The sequence below is a fragment of the Canis lupus genome, chromosome 24, assembly GCF_048164855.1.
Source record: "Canis lupus baileyi chromosome 24, mCanLup2.hap1, whole genome shotgun sequence".
NCBI classification, from domain to species: Eukaryota; Metazoa; Chordata; class Mammalia; order Carnivora; family Canidae; genus Canis; species Canis lupus.
Genome location: NC_132861.1, coordinates 16,247,153 through 16,265,027, shown reverse-complemented (window position 1 = coordinate 16,265,027; position 17,875 = coordinate 16,247,153). Strand labels below are relative to the sequence as shown.

Here is a 17,875-nt window from a genome sequence, read left to right as displayed (position 1 = left end):
AAATAAAATGAGAGGAATCAGTCCATCTAATTTCAAGAATTGTAACTACAGGAATTAAGACTGTGATACTGGCTGAGGTACAGACACATAGCTCAACAGGACAGAAAAGAGAACTCAGAAAAAGACCTACACAAATACGCCCAATGATTTTTTATAAAAGTACAAAGCAACTGAATAGAAGAGGGATAGCCTTGTCAACAAAAAAATGCAGACATCCACAGGCAGAAAAAAGAAAAGACAAGACACAAACACACAAAACCACCAAAATCATGACCCGAGTCTCATACCTTATACAAAAATCCAAAAGGATCATAAATTTAAATTTAAAATGTAAAACTATAAAACTAAAAAAAAAAAAAAAAATCTTCCAAGAGTTCCTATTCTTAGACTTGACATGAAAAACATGATCCATAAAAGGGGAAATAAATCAATAAATTGGAGCTCATCAAAATTAAATACTTCTGTTCTGCAAAGGGCCTGGTTAAGAGCTAAAAGAATAAACTAGTTAGAGAACATGTATGCAAACCAGATGTCTCAAGGACTAGTATCTTCAGATAATAATGCTGAGTGAGAAAAGCAATCCCAAACATATTATGTTCCAATTTTATAATATTTTTTAAATAACAAAATTGTATGGAGAAGAAATTACTGGTTGTTAGAGGGAAAGGAAGAAGTAGGGACAAAAGGGAAGTGAGTGTTGCCATAAAAGGACAGTAAGAGGGATCCTCATGGTGACTGGAAATGTCTGTATGTTGACTATACATATATATTTTTAAAGATTTATTTAATCATGAGAACAAAGAGAGAGAGGGAGAGAGAGAGGCAGAGACACAGGCAGAGGTAGAAGCAGGCTCCATGCAGGGAGTGGGACTTGATCCTGGGTCTCCAGGATCACGCCTTGGGCCGAAGACGGCGCTAACCCGCTGAGCCACCCGGGTTGCCCCATGTATCTTGACTATATTAATGTCAATATCCTAGTTGTGATGCTGTACTATATCATGTAAATATCATTGTACTAATCATGCATGTATATCTATAATTATCTCAAAATGAGTTCAATTAAAAAATTAATAAACAAGAATTTAAAACTCTTCACAAATACAATTATATTTTGTCTTAACTCTCAAATCCCCACTCCCTTCCCTCAGCAAACTCCTGCCTCTTCTGTTGTCAGATGTTCACTTTTACCAACCTTACTCTAGTTAATGAAAACAATCTATGTACAACTGTCTTCCACATAAACCATCACCGGGATTTGGGTATGCCTTTTTGCTGCATATCCCCACAATGTAAGTAGACAGGTTCAATAAGAGAGCCTAGGACCAATACCAGAAGTCTGTATGAATTCCAGCACAGATTACCCAGTCATGAACCAGCAAACAGATAACTATCACCTGTCTGTGGTAGTTATCAGCTTTCTCTATACCACCTCCTTTGAAATCTTGAAACATTTCCAGTTATCTGCATCAGACTGTGGGAAAAGCAAGACACATTATAGGCATAACATCATACATGAGACACATCAGTGAGAGACAGCCTTCCCAACACCAATTCTCCTTGCTCTGTCCTCCACATGGAAGCAGCAGATGCCATCAGATCTGCCCTATAACTGGTTCTGAGATGAGGATCACTACTTCACCATCTCCCTTCCCTTCATGCCAAATGGTAGCACTGATTACATAAGGCAGCCAATGGGCAATGCTTCCCAAATACCTTTGCACTTAGGTGGCACAAGAGTTGCTTCCTTGGGAATCTGAAACCATGCAGATCTGCTACTGAGCAGCTAGTGAATGGGTGGTCCTGCCACAAATCTGAATTTCTCACTTGTCTGAGGAGAGAGCTATACGATTCTCCCAATGGGGATATATCTTTCCAACTAAAAATTCACAACAAGTGTGTTCCAAGCTAATTCTTTCTGAGTCCTGCAGTGACGAGTTTATCCGAGGCAGAGAGATTTGTAACCAGGCATGTGTCATAACTGGTTACTGAGTGATCCAGTCGTCTTTAAACAATCACATAAAAGAACATTCTTCTGTTTGGGGGAAACAGTAATAAAACCAAAGCTTTCAAGAGTTTTTTGGGTTTTTAAAATCTTCTCTCACTAATGACTAAAGTGCTTACCAGGTCTTCCCCGTTGTGACCTGGACATACACAGGTGGGGCTGTCCCAGCTCAATATGACAAGGGACTGGGAACCCTCCTGCTGAACCAGGTCTCCTTTTACAACCTTCTTTATCCCAGACTGATCTACACAGATACCCACTATCTTCATCTCAGAAGAAAAGTGTTCCAAGTGATACAAACTGTTCTTAAAAATCCCCAACCTGTACTGTGTAGAGTGAAACCTGGCCTCTACAGAGATCACTTTTCAGGAAAGCCTAGAAAACAGTACCATCCTGCTGACAACAGGCCATTTCCTTCTTCCTTTAGAGATTCTTCATCCCAGCGGGGGGGGGGGGGGGGGGGGGGACTAAGAGATTGGTAGTATCTGCCCATAAAAATGAAAAAAAAAAAAAGGGTATTAAACTCCTATAGCATGAAATCAACAAAAATGTAATCATCCACTTGAGCAATTCCAATTCAATAGTCCAGCATGCACCAAAATTTAATAAACCACTTTGCTTTAGAATAATTGTCACATGGGGTTTGATTTAATTAATCTCAGCAGGTTTGAAAACAGCTCCCAGGAAGTCAAAGTGATAAACTTCCTTCAGATGTGAGAGAATCAAAATGTAAGTTAACTATGCTACCAAATCAGACATATTTAGACAGTGGCAGTAATTTTATATGCTTTGACCTATCCACCTGTAAGCACTGACCTTGTTTGCCAGATCATTCCTGCTTCTGTGTACCACTTAAAGGCTTCTGGGTCAGCACCCTTTTAGGGTGAGTACCTCCGATGAGGGGTCAGATTAGAAATAAAGATTAGGAAAAACAGAAAGAGTTCTTGCTTCCTCCTCTGAGTTTCTTCTGTGTTAGACAGCACTCTCTGAGCCCTGGGTATTTTTCCTAATTTTGAGTGGAGTTACAAGAGGCACAGATGATCTTCCAGCAGAACCACTAACAGGCAGAAGCAAGCATACATACCCTCTCACTTGTCCTGAGCCCCACTGCCCTGGAAGAAGATCCTAGCCCAGAAAGAAAAGCCTAGAGGAAATTAACCTTCATCACTCTCCTCCTATCCAAGAGTGAAACCTAATGAGAAAAGGGGAGACTAGTGTAAACTCTGGCAGAGTTACCACTGAGACTCGACATTGTACCAGGGCCTCACTCTGGCCCAAACTGCGTCTATATTTATGAATGAACGTTCCCTATGTCTCAAGGAGCAGAGCATCATCATTATCCGTGAGCCATCCTGACTTGCAGAAGCACAAGACTTTCCTGCCAGGTGCACGGCATTTCAAAAGCTGAGTCTGGAGACAAGTATCTGCCTCCAGACAGCTCAACACTGAACAGAGCTGTTTATTCCAATACCGGTCGCTAAGGGCAGCAGTTGAAAATATGAATATCCCCCAGGCAGCCTGATTCCACAAGCTGCAAGTTTATAAATCACTCTTCTTACCCACACCTTACCATGACTTTTCATTACAACAGAGCACATCATTTTCGCTCTGTCATATACACCCGCCTTTGCACACAACACCACACACATACACCATCGATCATGGCCAGAAACCGCAGCCGACACATCAAGTACCCCATCCTTTTCTAGGAAGTATAGGACATAATAGTTCTGGAAAAGTGGCCTAAGGACACAGAGACAGACGCTCTAATGCTAGAGCTGAACTGAATTTGGTAAAACGAGTAGCTCTTCGGTAAGAGGAGCCAAGCAATCACTGGGGAGTTTAGATTTGTTTCAGAAAAGTCAGAGGTAGAGAAAACAGGTCTAGCAGATTTTAAAACATACCATTTTAAAGAATATTTTACTTATTTTTCCCAGTGTATTTTGAAGTGTTAACCTCAAACATTAAAAATCTAAATGTACTTCGAATTGTTCTCATCTTAAATATATAATCCTTCTGAATATAACTAAAGCTGTAGATACTAATATATCTCCGCCTTCTTTACTGTTTTCAGTGAGGGTGTGGGGGATGTTATTTCAGAAGGACCCATGGAACATTTAAGCAAGGGCAAGTCCTTTGAAGGCCTGTATTTCTAAAGCCTATTCAGATCCTGAGTAACTGGAGTGATAATGCTAAGACCACACAATGGAGGCTAGTCTTTACCATAATACTGAGCCACTTGTGTGCTGGCTATACAAAAGTTTCCCCAGTGGTAGATTTTCACTTGGTAATCGGGCAGCAGAACAAATATAGTGAATCAATTATTTCTATTTGCAGCACACACTCAAATGTCCCAGGGCCAACCTAACTGTAAACACCAATTACTTGCATGTCCTACACAGAAAACAAAACCAAACACATAATCTAACTTTTTCACAGAAAGAGAACAGATCAAATACTTGAGATATAAATTCACCTATTTCTCATTTCTTTATTTAGTTTGGCCACACTACTAGGACTGATTCTAGACTAAAAGATATTACAAACCCAAAAAACCTCAACTGCATCACAGATTTCATTCTGAGGGTACTAACTGTAGATCACTTACTTGAACCTCCTGGTCCTGGGCAACCTACATTTTAATAACTTGCAGGATATATTAGAATAATTGTTGCATGGGGCTTCGCTTAATTAATCTCAGCAGGGTTCAAGGAAGGCCCATGAAGTCAACAGGAAAAATGTCCTTCATATGTTCCATTATTAAGAGTGGAGGAATTATGTCACCAAAAAGACAGGTATAGAAAAGGCCACAGTCATAAATCAAAACCAAAGTACTTACACATGCTGATAAGAGAGAGACATGTTTGTCCAGAGGAGGAAAAGAAGGAATAAACTTACTAACTTGGTTGTTTGGTGCAAAGCAGAGGTTCATCAATAGTTGTCAAATTAATAAAACAATGAATGAAGGTGAACTTAACGTGTGTGACAAGATAGGGCAGGCAAAAAGATTATATACAACCTTTCAAGTAATGGTTAGAAATACATAATTTATGACAGAGTGACATCTAGATCCTAGAAAACAGATCCATGCCAAAGAGAGACCAAGTCTAAAGATTTATTCCAGGATTGAAAACTGGCATTTAGGTACAAATGATAGATTAGAGCAGGTACAGGAGGGCTGAATGGCTCAGCAGTTGAGCCGTCTGCCTTCAGCTCAGGGCGTGATCCCACAATCCTGGGATGAGTCCCGCATCAGGCCCCCCACAGGGAGCCTGCTTCTCCCTCTGCCTGTGTCTCTGCCTCTCTCTGTGTGTCTCTCATGAATAAATAAATAAAATATTTTTAAAAAAAGATTAGAGCAGGTACAAAATAAACTGGATTCAGGTCCCAACTCTGCTGCTTACTAACTGAGTGACCTTGGGAAAGCATTAACCTCTCTATGTTTCAGTTGCCTTACCTGAAAAATGTAGGCAGTAGTGGTACCCAACTATTATGTAGTTCCCATCCATATTGTAAAGCATTGCTACCTCATGACTTTAGAATCTGGTTATACTCCAAAAACCCAAGTTCTTCCATATAGATGTAGGAAATGGTGCCCAACGCTGGGCAGGCTGTGGGAGGGGACATGCTCTGTTTACAGCATGATCCTTGTATCCTTGCAAAGAGAGAGCTTAGAGAATTAGACATGGAGATCCACTGCCTTGGGCTATGTCACCTCTCACCTCCCAGAACAAAAAAGGGGACCACCAGGAGACCTCCAAACCAACAAGCATTTGACAAGCAACAAGTATTAATCAAACTATTGAAATGGCTCACTTTCTCCTCCTGTTGCCATAAAACCATCAGAGCCTCCACCAGGCCCTCTGCTGAGCAAGAACAGACTCAATTCATCCTCACAACAGCCGATCACAGTGAATCCCAGATTTCATTGCTCATGGGAAGCTGCTAAAAATTCCAATGCCTTGGTCACACCCAAAATCAATGACAATATTTGGGGTGGCAGTAGGCATTAGCTTTTTTAAAAACCCCTGGGTAATTCCAATATGCAGCAAAGTTTGAAATGCTTACCTAAGGGCTGGGTACTTTTACTACATACATTTTTCACATGAAGCAATTGAGGGACAGACAGGTTAACGCTTTCCCAAGATCACACAGCAAAGTCACGATGTGAACTCAGTTTGACTACTCTCAACACTAAGAAATCACGTCAGGCAGAGGTGTTATAGAAATTATACAAATCACTTGTGTGCAATGAAAGAAATAGGGTGGGTAGAAGGAACTGTGAGTATGTACATACACTAGGCAAAGAAATGCAGGAAATGAGGATGGCTGTGGACTCCAGGAAAATCCTACCCAATACAACCAGGGAGGAACAGAGTTTCCACTTTCTGAAAAGATTATCATGTAGCCATGAAGATGAACTGTTTAGGACCTCTGGAAAGCACATGTTCTAGAACAATGGTTCTCAAACTTTGGTCTTCTGAAACTCTCAACAGGTCTGAGGAAAGCCCTAGAATTTGCTCTTCTAACAAATCCCCAAGTGATACTGAGGCACTACTACTGCTGTAGACACACCGTTAACAGTCATAAATGATGAGCGAGGAGCTATAGCCATGTAGAAGTGTTTCAGAGTCCCTAAGGTCACCAAGTGGAAGTCTGTCTACCCACCTCTGCTTATTCAATCTGCCTGAATCTGTCTTACGCCTCCCTCCATCAGCTACTTCCCCAACCTGCTCATCCCCTTCAGCCCAGGCTGCAGTTAATTCCTCCTCCAGGAAGCCTTCCTGGACCTCTTGTGTGCTTCCTCCCCATAAACTGATCACTACAAGGTACAAGTTTCAAGACTTTCCTTTCACACATCTACCTCTCCCACTGGACAGGAATGTGAGCCTCCTTGAGGACAGTGGCTGTTTCTGACGACTTTCCATCTTCAGCATCCAACCCAAGACCTGGCACATAAAAGGGACACAAAAACTGTGCACATGTGAGCATGCCATCCTATCAGGAAGGGTGGAAATGAAGCAAATTTCTGAAGTAAAGCTGGTTTTCTCGTAGCCATAGATGGCCCCCATGTATCAACTGAATGTGTTTCAAAGTACATGTGTAAGTTGTTTTAGGACTCGGGACTCATTCATCTCTCTCTGTATCACACATGGTGGTTAAGTACTAAGGCCTGACCTCAGAAATGTGTTTAATGTGACTGAATTGTAACTTTAACACTCAAGTACAAGACTCCTCACTGTTTAGATTACATAGAATGATAACTCTACGAAAGACTGTGATCAAAGTTCCAGTACTAGGAACGCATCTCATTCCTGGCCTCCTGCCCCTCTGTTGTAAGACAATAAAATCATGGGCTTGCCCTCCCCTTGCACCTGCTCTACATGATAAGCAATAGTCCCAGTTTCCCACTTTCCTGCAGGCTGCCTCCCTCCACCAACACTTTCCAGTCTGGTCATTTCAGACCTGTGTTCTATTTTTCTCCAAGGTCAGCTTGCGACAGAACAAACTTTGTCGTGGTATTAATGGAGGCTGGGGGGCAGACTAGCTGCCCCTTTCTTCCAAATTAGCCAAACAGAATCCTCTCTGAGCTCCCCCAATCTGGCTGAATCCAGGGAGTGAGGATGGGAGGCAGGGGAGGGTGCCAGTCCAGATCTGGCAGGCAAGAGTGTTTGAAGATATTCTGAGTCCAGCACATGGTCCCTGAAATTACAATGTTTGAGTTCTCAGTTCTTCCACAATGACACAGAGTGGTCCTACTGCAGGGAAATGGGCAGAGGTTATATCCGACCAAGAAATCAGGTCCTTTAAGGTCCTGGGTAAGATGAGGTAACAGGTCTACGACCAGGACATTTGCACATTAGGACCACAGGATGGGGCTTTACCTGTATCCACAAATCAGTGCCATCAATTAGAAACATCTAACATTTTCTTTCCATTCCCGGCATTGCCACAGCTCCCTGGTGCCCTCTCAGGCAGTGAGAACGTGCCATGTGCACCCCCAGTGAGACAGGCAGGGATGGGACCTGGAACTTCCATCAGCCCTGGCCCCTCCCCTCGTGCTGCATTGGCAGCTCAGCAGGCAGGAACCATCTAGTTCAGAAAAGCCTCTGTGAAAAAGCACTGTGTGAGGGAGTTACAAGCCACAGAGGAGAGAGACACATGGAAGCATACATCCAGATCTCCTGCGCCAGGCAGCCCTGCACTCCAATATCATTCTTGTCACTTACTCTGGGGATTTGGCCACAGCAATGTCCCTCACCTCCATTTTTTCAACTGTGAAAGGAGACCAGGAAAACCTAATTTGCTCTTCCATTACAATGATCCTCATCTAAACTCTTGCCCTCCCCGTGCACCTGCCCTACACGATAAGTAATAGTCCCAGTTTCCCACTTTGCTGCAGGCTGCCTCCCTTCCCCAACAGCACAGAACACAGGTAACTATTTGAGTGACTGTTCCCTCAATTCTACCAAGGATGGAATCTAAGAACTTAACCACCCTTCTCTTTCTAGAAGCATCCAAGAGAAATTAATTACAGACAACATATACCTCAAGGCATCAGGGTTTAATTCAGTCAAGAAAGACTGATACAAAATGAGTTGAGCATCATGGATAAATAATACCCTCCAGGTTCCCTGAGGGTTCCTGGGGGAAGGGATTAAATAGACAGGCAGGAGCTGGGAACTAGGAAGGCATGGGTGGAAGTCCCACAACAAGAAAAGGTGGAGAGCATGGCAGAGCCAACACAGAAACAAAAACTAACCTGACACGCTCTCCCCCTTCACTTCTGTTTCATTTCAGATGCAAAGATGAAGGAAATCATGTGACCACTTTGTACCTAATGCATTTCTTCTGCAAATGGAAAATACAATTAAACATTACAGCTACTGATCTTCAAATTGCCATGTATTATATGATTTGCCTCTAGAAAGCAATGTACGTTTGGTGTTCCTTCCTAATGTTTTGGAAATAACAAAATTACTTCTTCCTAAAACCTCTGAATTTATACTTCCGAGATTTTATGATCCCATTTATGCCATTACGTATCTCAAAAGCAAACATTTTTAACTGTTTGGCTTTTAGACATAAAAATAAATAAACCACCAAGAAAACCACGGACGATTTCGGTTTTAAATGAATCCTTCCAAAGCCTCTTAGTTCAGGAAGGGAAGAGGAAAGAAGGTTCATTGTTTTCAGCAGCAAGCAGAGAGGTCAACCCACCAAGCTGCAGGGTGAGGCATGAAGAGCCCTGGCTGGACCAGAGATCAACAGATCTGGGATCTAAGGCCAGTTCTCCTGTCCTTTGGAGAGGAGACTGCTGTTTTCCCTTGGATGTATCATTTTACTTCTTTGGGTCACAGTTTGCTCACCTATGGAGTGTAAGATCCCTTCCAGTTATCAAAGTATAAAACTTTACGTACACTTTGTTTCAGTATCTGCAAAGGGGGGAATATTTGACTCAAACTTTCAGAAGGTGAAGACCAACAAGGAAATATTTGAACAAGGCTTTAGGGTTATATAATGAAACAGAAATAAAACAAGACTCCTAAAATCCCAGGGCTGTCAGGGGGGGACCAGAGAGGTTTGGCCAGCTAGCTAAAGTGAATCTCAACTCTCAATGCACGGGAGACTGTTGGCAACGGTCTTTCTTCCAGCTTTCCCACAGCTAAGGGGACCAGTGTATTCCCTTCAGGAAGCAGGTTGGAAGTGAGCTTGAATTGACAGTCGGCCAGGGCAGTGTCCCCAGTCTTCCTGAAGGACATTAGGCTTTCCCCATACCCTGTTCTACAGGTATAGCTATTAAGCCCTCAACTGGTATAAACTGCAGACTAAATAAAATGGGCAATTAATGACCTCATTTCCAAAGCCAAATCCCAGCCTACATCTGAGTCCAGAAGTTCCTACAGCACAGAAGCTCAGCAGTCATAAGGGTTCCACCACTACAGAGCCATGAGAAAATGGGCCTGTTACTTCTCTCAGCCTCTCTTGTCCCATCTGTAAAATGGGAAGAGTAGGAGTATCTACATTTCAGGTATGTGAGTAGGATTAATGAGGTATTATTGCATGTAAATCTCTCAGAACAGTGCCTGGCCCAGACTAAGTGTTTGATTAAATACTTTCATACTGGGATCCCTGGGTGGCGCAGCGGTTTAGCACCTGCCTTTGGCCCAGGGCGCGATCCTGGAGACCCAGGATCGAATCCCGCGTCGGGCTCCCTGCATAGAGCCTGCTTCTCCCTCTGCCTGTGTCTCTGCCTCTCTCTCTCTCTCTGTGACTATCATGAATAAATAAATAAAATCTTTAAAAAAAAAAAATAAAATAAATACTTTCATACTGATATCCACAGCAACATAATTCAAGAACTATGTATATGATCCTAGAGCAGATGAGAAGGTCGTGAAACCCAGGGCAGTCCCGGGGAAATGCAGCGGCTCCCTGCCTCCACCTCTTGACCCTTCCAGACAGTTTGAAATTGAAACATGTCTGCAAGGTAACTGAGGACTGATAGAAAAAGAAGAAAAGGAACCTAGGGATGGTTGTGGCAGGGAAAAGTCACAACCAAAGGAACAAGGTGTGCTGTGAAGGCAGCAGCAGGCTGTGCTGGGGAAGCACCTGTCAAGGAGAAGTAGGTAAAAGGCAAGAAAGCACCACGTGGGAGAAACGGGAGAGAAGGAAGATGCCCGCACACCTGGAGCACAAAAAAGCAGATAATCAAACTGGGTGAAAGGAAGATGGCAAATCTGGGGGCCGAAGGAGGTAGATGAAAACGACAATATGGGATAAGAAATAGTCACATAAAACTGTAAAGGATGTGGGGGCAGAGAAGGAGGTTTGGCAGCATAAGAAGGAGCGCCTCATTAGCAGGCAGCCACAGAACAATGGAGTGAGGAGGTCTGCAAGTTGGGGGACGTGAAGAGAAAAGGTGCATTTGTAATGAAAGGTGGAAAAATAAAACGGAGTGAGACTTCTGTGGCCCTTGTCAAGGGAAAGGGAAGACCTGGAGATCTGAGGGGGGTTATGGGGAAGAAAACACCGCGTAACACAGAAAATGAGATGAGCTGCAGAGAAAACCTTGGTGGGGGGGGGGGGGGAGAGGTTGGGGTGGGTCTTGGATAGCCTTGGTAGTAAGTGCTAACTAAATTCTAATTGTTCTATTATTAGCATTATCATCCAAAGCTGGGAAGCAGTTCACCCAGAGAGCCGTGCTTGCTTGGTTTGCCTTGCTTTTCTCGCACTTGCAGGGAGGGTAAATTTGCTCAGGCGCGGCGACTTCGCACAGACGGGTGGCCGGCGGCACAGGTCACCTGAGTTCCCCCTGACGCGGGCAGCGGGGCCGGCTGCTACCTTCCCGGTATGCAAATTAGTATGCAAATTCCCGCACACGTCAACCGCAGCTGGAACCAAACCGCCTCCGGCCGTGCCCGCCGAGTCAGAGGCGACCGACACCGGGTCCTCCCGGCTGCCTCGCGAAACGAGACCCAGCGGGGACCCGCGGAGAAACTTGCTTCCAAAACTAAGTCCTGCGACCGCCTGCCCCGTAGGGCCGCAGCTGCGGCGGCTCCGGGCGCGCCTCCCGAGGGCGCCGAGCCGGGACGGGCGGGAACGGAGGCCGCCCCGGGCGCCCCGCGCGACCTCGAAGGCCAGGCCCGGCGGGTCGGGAGCGCGGGGTAAAGCTTCAGGGTGATCCCCGCACGGGTCGTGGGGCAGACGGCCTGCTCCAGGAGCACCGCCCGCACGCGCTCCCCGGGGCCACGGCGCTGGCCGAGCCCGGGACGGGGACGGGGACGGGGACGGGGACCGGGACGGGGACCGGGACCGGGAGGGAAGGGGCGGGGAGGGGAGGGGGCCGCCAAGCCAGCACCGCAGGGCACCAACAGGTGGGCAGCCCGGCGGCCCCGAGAAGCGCCCAGGAGGACGCGCAGGGCGTCCTCGGGCTTCAGGCCGTCGATCGGGGCTAATTCCCCTCCGGGGGCCCCGCGAACAGCCCCGGCCGCCGGCCCCAGCCCCGCGCGTGCCCCGCACAGCCGCGCGCCCAGCGGCAGCCTCACCTCGCGCGGCCCCCACTCGGCGGAGCCTCCGGAGCCAGTGGATACGAGACGGGGCCGCTCCCGGTCTCGCGGAGCTCGGAGCACGCCGGGCTCCCTCGCAGGAGCCTCTGCCCCGGTGCGCTGCCTCCCGGCTGCCGGCGGGCGGGGCGGCCGCTAGAGAAAGCGCGCAGCCGAATCCCGCCTGCGCCGCGGCCGCCCGGCTCCCCGGGCCACGCCCCCGCCCGCCCGGGCCACGCCCCCGCCCGCCCGGGCCACGCCCCCGCCCGCCCGGGCCACGCCCCCGGCCCGGCTCTCGGGCCACGCCCAAGCCACGCCCCCAGCCCGCCTCTCCCTCTATCCCCGGCTCCGGAGCGCTCGCCACCCCCAGGCCACGCCCCCGGCCCGGATCGCGGTCCGCTCAGGCCACGCCCCCGACCGGGCGCTCCCTCCACGCCCCGGGCCCTGCCACGCCCCCCGCCCCGCGACCCCACAGAGGCCGTCGGTGCCAACAGCCCTGCTGCCCCATCACCCTCCCAGCCACTTCCAACCCCCTACGGCGTCCCCCAACTCCCATCAGGATGTCCCCCCAGCCACGCCCCTGGCCCTGCTACACTTCCCCCAACTCCCTCTCTTCTTGCCCTCAGCTACACCCCCAGCGACCACCCCACACCACTACCCCCGGCCCGAACCCCCTTAGCCGGGCTCTCCCCCTCCCCCCACCACCACCCCAGTCTCACTAGCCCAGGGTGGGAGGAGCCGCCGCGTCGCCCAGGCAACTCCCCGCCACCCCACCACCACCAGTCCACTCACTCTCCCCCACCTCGCCCGGGCCTGGAGGTCACTTTAGAAGAAGGAACCCAAGCTGTGCGCATTTCTGAGCAAAGGAAATATTAGGGGAGGATTTTTAAACCCACCCTCCTCCCTGGGAACTGGGGCGAGTCTTAGGTACCGGTCAGTGAACCCACTCAAGGCGCTACCACCTTTTCGATGTGGCCCAAGGGTGATCAGTAATTCGCATGAAAACCACAGAGGAAAGCAAATCCTTCTGTGCTAGGATGTGGCCCCAAATACTCTGTAATTGTTTACATGCCACTGATGAAACTTACAAACATATTCTTTTTCAAAATGCCAGTTTTGGGTGATTCATTTGAATGGTTATTATGCACAACACTACTCTAAACATGGATTACTTTTATAATCAAAAAACCATACAACTATTTTAAAACTAAAGAACATAAAAGGACTAAATTACCCAATGAAGAGTCAAAATTAATTTTATGTATACTTTTTTAAATAGCCAAAAACTATTCTGTATGATATCAAATGGTGGACACATGTCATTATACATTTGTCAAAATCCACACAAAGTAACTGATGTATGCTTGTTCATCATAATATATCAATATTGGCTCATCAGCTGTAACAAATGTACCACACTGATGTAAGATGTCAATAAAGAGAAACTTGGGGTGGGGAGTATACGAGAACTCTCCTTTTTGTCTGTAAACCTAAAACTGCTCTAAAGAGTCTATTTGTCCCTGATACCTGTGTTCCTAGGCAAGTCTTTTGCCTGACTTTCAATATCCTCTTCAGATTGGTTGGAAAATACCAAACTTTAGCCAGTATAAAAATCCTGATGTCTTAGCACATGCAAGTGCTTAATATTGGTTCCTGTCCTTAAAAAGAAATACATTTTTTAGTGTTTTAGTAAGAATCTTGAGCTCCTGAGATGAAAGATACTAACTTGTTGGAGCAAGGCAGGATGGTTCAAGAGAAACCTCATTGATAAGACATGGGGGGATTCAGCGCTTGACACTCAGCCCCATCACTACCTATAAGCATTAAGTGAATAAATCACCAAACTTCTCTGCATCTGATTTTCCTAATCAATTAAATGAGAAATCTGGACCAGGGATCTCTGAGTTTCATTCAGCTTCCATCACTGCCAGGGGAATCTTGGTGTGGCTTCTGAGTAAAAAGGCCGAAGTCTCCCATAGTGACCTTTCTCTCTGCCCACAGGACCAGCCATCACTCACTGCCCTGCAAACAAAGCTGACATCTGCATTCCACCCTCCTCACAAAAGAGAACCTCCGGAGGTTTCTTTGAACTTTTTTTCCTCTCCATGATCTGCTGCTACCAGACTCTGACTAGCAGCTGAAATTCTAACAGTAGCCAATCCACAGCTTTCACCAACCAAAGATTCATCGTAACACAACCGACGCTTTCTGCAGAATGCTGTCCAGGGATAGAAACTACCATTTCTCACCAAGTGTGAGGTGCACATTTTTTTCTTATTTAATTATGTCTCCAGGGGCAGCCGGGGTGGCTCAGCGGTTTAGCGCCGCCTTCAGCCCAGGGCCTGATCCTGGAGTCCCCGGATCGAGTCCCACGTCAGGCTCCCTGCATGGAGCCTGCTTCTCCCTCTACCTCTCTCTCTCTCAATGTGTCTCTCATGAATAAATAAATAAAATCTTTAAAAAAATTATGTCTCCAAAATTATAATGTCTATTTCTGTTACTATATATTGGACACTTAATATGCTGAGTCATTTACATTCATTATCTCTTTAAAGCCTCAAGACAGCAATCCCCCCCCCCCCCACCCCGGTACTATTATTATTCTTGTTTTCTAGATGGGGAAACAAGGTTCAGAGAAGGTGGGCAGCCCCGGTGGCGCAGCGGTTTAGCGCCGCCTGCAGCGCAGGGCGTGATCATGGAGACCCGGAATCGAGTCCCACATTGGGCTCCCTGCATGGTGCCTGCTTCTCCCTCTGCCTGTGTCTCTGCCTCCTTCTCTAGCTGTGTCTCTATGAATAAATAAATTTAAGAAGGTGAATGAATTGCCTAAGGTCACCCAGCTGGGAAATGATGCAGCCAGGCTTTAATTTCATGCTCCTGCTTTTAAATGCCATAAAGAAGGCTGTAATGGGACTTCCCCCAAGGGTTTCTGAGGAAGCATTATAGTGCTCCCTCTGCCGAAAGTCCCCACTCTTGAGGGGTTTTTCAGGAGAACAAAGGAGGAAAGTGCTCTGAACAGAATGTTTATCCCCTGCCCAAAAGTCTCATATATTGAAGCCCTGAACCCCAATTAAATAGTTTTAGGAGATAGGACCTTGGAAGGTAATGAGGTTTAGATGAAGTCATGAGGGTGAGGCCCCCTGATGGGATTAGTGCCCTAATAAGAAGAGAACTCTGGTTCTCTCCTCCTTCTTCCTCTCCCTTGGGAGGACACAGCAAGAAGGTAGCCAGTTGTAAGCCAGGAACTGGATCCTCACCAGACACCAAATCTGATGACTTGGTCTTAGACCTCCCAGCCTCCAGAAATGTAAAAAATAAATCCTGCTGTTTAAGCCACCCAGGGTGATCTTTTGTCATGGCAGCCAACCGGACTCATACAGAAAGGAAACTCCTATCTCCTTGTTTTAGACTTTTCTTTTTTCCTTTGAGGAGCTTCCAAAATGTAACCCTCTGGCCTAGGGCCTCACCCTCTACTGCGGAAGGAGTTACCTGACTGGTGGGTGAAATCCATTGGTCCATCTAATTTATTAATAATTTATTAAAACCTTTTCACTCTTCTTGAACCTCTCAACCCAGACTACTCCAGGAAGCAATCTGTGGTCGATGTCTCTGCCTCAGAGCCAGATTGTCACCTGGTTGGAGGTACCTGATGGCCTACATCTGGCTGGGGGAACGAGAGGGGCATGCAAAGAATATTAGCAAGAAATTTCCACACAGATCCAAAGTCACAGTGTCTCATTGTCTTCATCAGGAGTATCACGGACATTTTTATCCTCATCTGTCAGTCTCCAGGGTCTTGTTTCTTAATTGGTTGTGAAGGTGGGAAGGGGAGAAGAGGCAACTTGGCTGGGCCACAGTTACCCCTGAGGAGGAAGGTAAAGCCTGAAAGAACATAAGCCCCTTCCACTCCAGCCCCATGGCTCTGGGAAAATTGTTCAACCTCTCTGTGACTTTCTTCTTCTCTGTGACATACTGTGGTGAAGATTATGTGATAATGTATGTCAAGTCCTAGCTTACTGTCTGGCACATGGTAAAATGCTCAATAAACGGTGGCTGTCATTATTGATCAGAATGGATAAGAAGGATGTGTGGTCTTTTATTCCACTTTATCAGAGAAGACATCTCTCTAATCTAAGCTTCCTAGGATGAAAGAGTACTGCTTGGTATTCATCAAATTATTTGGGCACCTAAGTATCTATTTGGGGGAGGGTAAGGAGTGTCCAATTAATCTGAGCAGAAAGACAAAAGCATTTTCCTTGTCCTTTGCCCAGGAACCAGGTCCAGCATGCACTTTGCAGTGCACACCCTGTATGCTCACCCAAAAGGATGCTGGAGGAATCTGATGGATCTGGAGGGAATATGATTGGCAAAGCAGCCATAAGGAAGAGAAGAAAATGAGCAATAAAATCACGTCCTCAGGGGCACCTGGGTGGCTCAGTGGTTGAGTGTCTGCTTTCGGCTCAGGGCATGATCCTGGGGTCCTGGGATCGAGTCCCAGATCGGGCTCCCCGCAGGAAGCCCATCTCCCTCTGCCTATGTCTCTGCCTCTCTCTGTGTCTCTCATGAATAAATAAATAAAATCTTAAAAACAAACAAACAAACACGTCCTCAGTTTTTTTTTTTTGTTTTTTTTTTTTTACCAGAATCCACAGGAAGCCATTACTTTGGACAGCAACTCCAGGTTTCAAAGGTGTACATCAAAGGCTAGACTGAGGAGGGGACTTTTCAAAAGTGGTTTTCTACATAGTCTTTCTCTTTGCCTCAACCAACCAACTCCTGAAGTCCTGTCTTCTTTATCAAATTGCCATGATTGATACCCTCATCTATTAAATTTTGCTTTATCTCTCTAACCCCGGGTGCCCCTAACCCTCTACAGGATGTGATCTCTATGCTGGTGATGGGGCACTGGCTCTGGAGGCAGGCTGAGCTGCCAGAGTATACCCTGTTCACCTCTCCCCAGTTGGGTGGCCTTGGATAAGCTCTTTTGAACCTTAGTTTCTTCATCTGTAACATGGAAATAGTAATATGTGCCGCATTATGGTGGGGAATTAAGCGAGATAATCTCTGTGAAGACTTTAGAATTGCCACACCTACAGAGAGTATGTAATACGAATGGCTGCTAAGACTACACACACAGGCAACCCCAGGCCTGCCTGGTAAAGGCCAGTCTTTCTCAAGTTCACTTCATTGATGCCTTCCCTGACCTCCCTAGGGAGGGTTTATTACTTTGTATTCCATGAGACCATAAGACCTCAGATACATTTCTATTTTAGGGCTAACCAAAGAGATTATGAACTCCTTGAAGCAGTAAATACATATACATATATTTTTTTAAATTAATAGACTGTTTTTTTTTAGAGCGGGATTTGGTTTACAGAAGAATTAACTAGAAAGTTCACATACCTCCTTATTCTCATGCCCAACGGTTTCCCTCCCTATTAACATATGGCATCTGTGTGGTACATTTGTCACAATTGATGAGCCTATACTGATACATTATTATTAACTAAAGTCCATAATTTACAGCAGGGTTCACTCTTCCTATTAAATAATTCTATGGTTTTTGACAAAGGCAAGATGTCAGATATCCACCAGCACAGTTATCGCACAGAATAGTGTCAGATCTCTAAAAATCTCCTGTGCTCCACTGTTCATCTCTCCCTCCCCTCTAACCCTGGCAACCGCTGATCTCTCTACCATCCCAAAGTTTCACCTTTCCCAAAATGTTATATAGTTGGAATCATACAGTATGTAGCTTTAGCTAGCATTAATTACTTATTTTTTATTTTTTTTATTTTTATTTTATTATTTATGATAGTCACACAGA

At 46.0% G+C, this 17,875-nt stretch overlaps 1 protein-coding gene across 3 annotated transcripts in view; it reads right to left on the bottom strand.

The window, feature by feature from the left end:
• SPATA13 (spermatogenesis associated 13) overlaps positions 1–12,212 on the bottom strand; it is a 143,959-nt gene extending 131,747 nt beyond the window's left edge. For all 3 annotated transcript variants that reach the window (XR_012016294.1, XM_072795762.1, XM_072795764.1), the window contains exon 1: positions 12,052–12,212. The gene's annotated coding sequence lies outside the window, so the exon portion shown is untranslated. The remainder of the gene's footprint in view (positions 1–12,051) is intronic.
• Between the last annotated feature and the right edge of the window lie 5,663 nt (positions 12,213–17,875).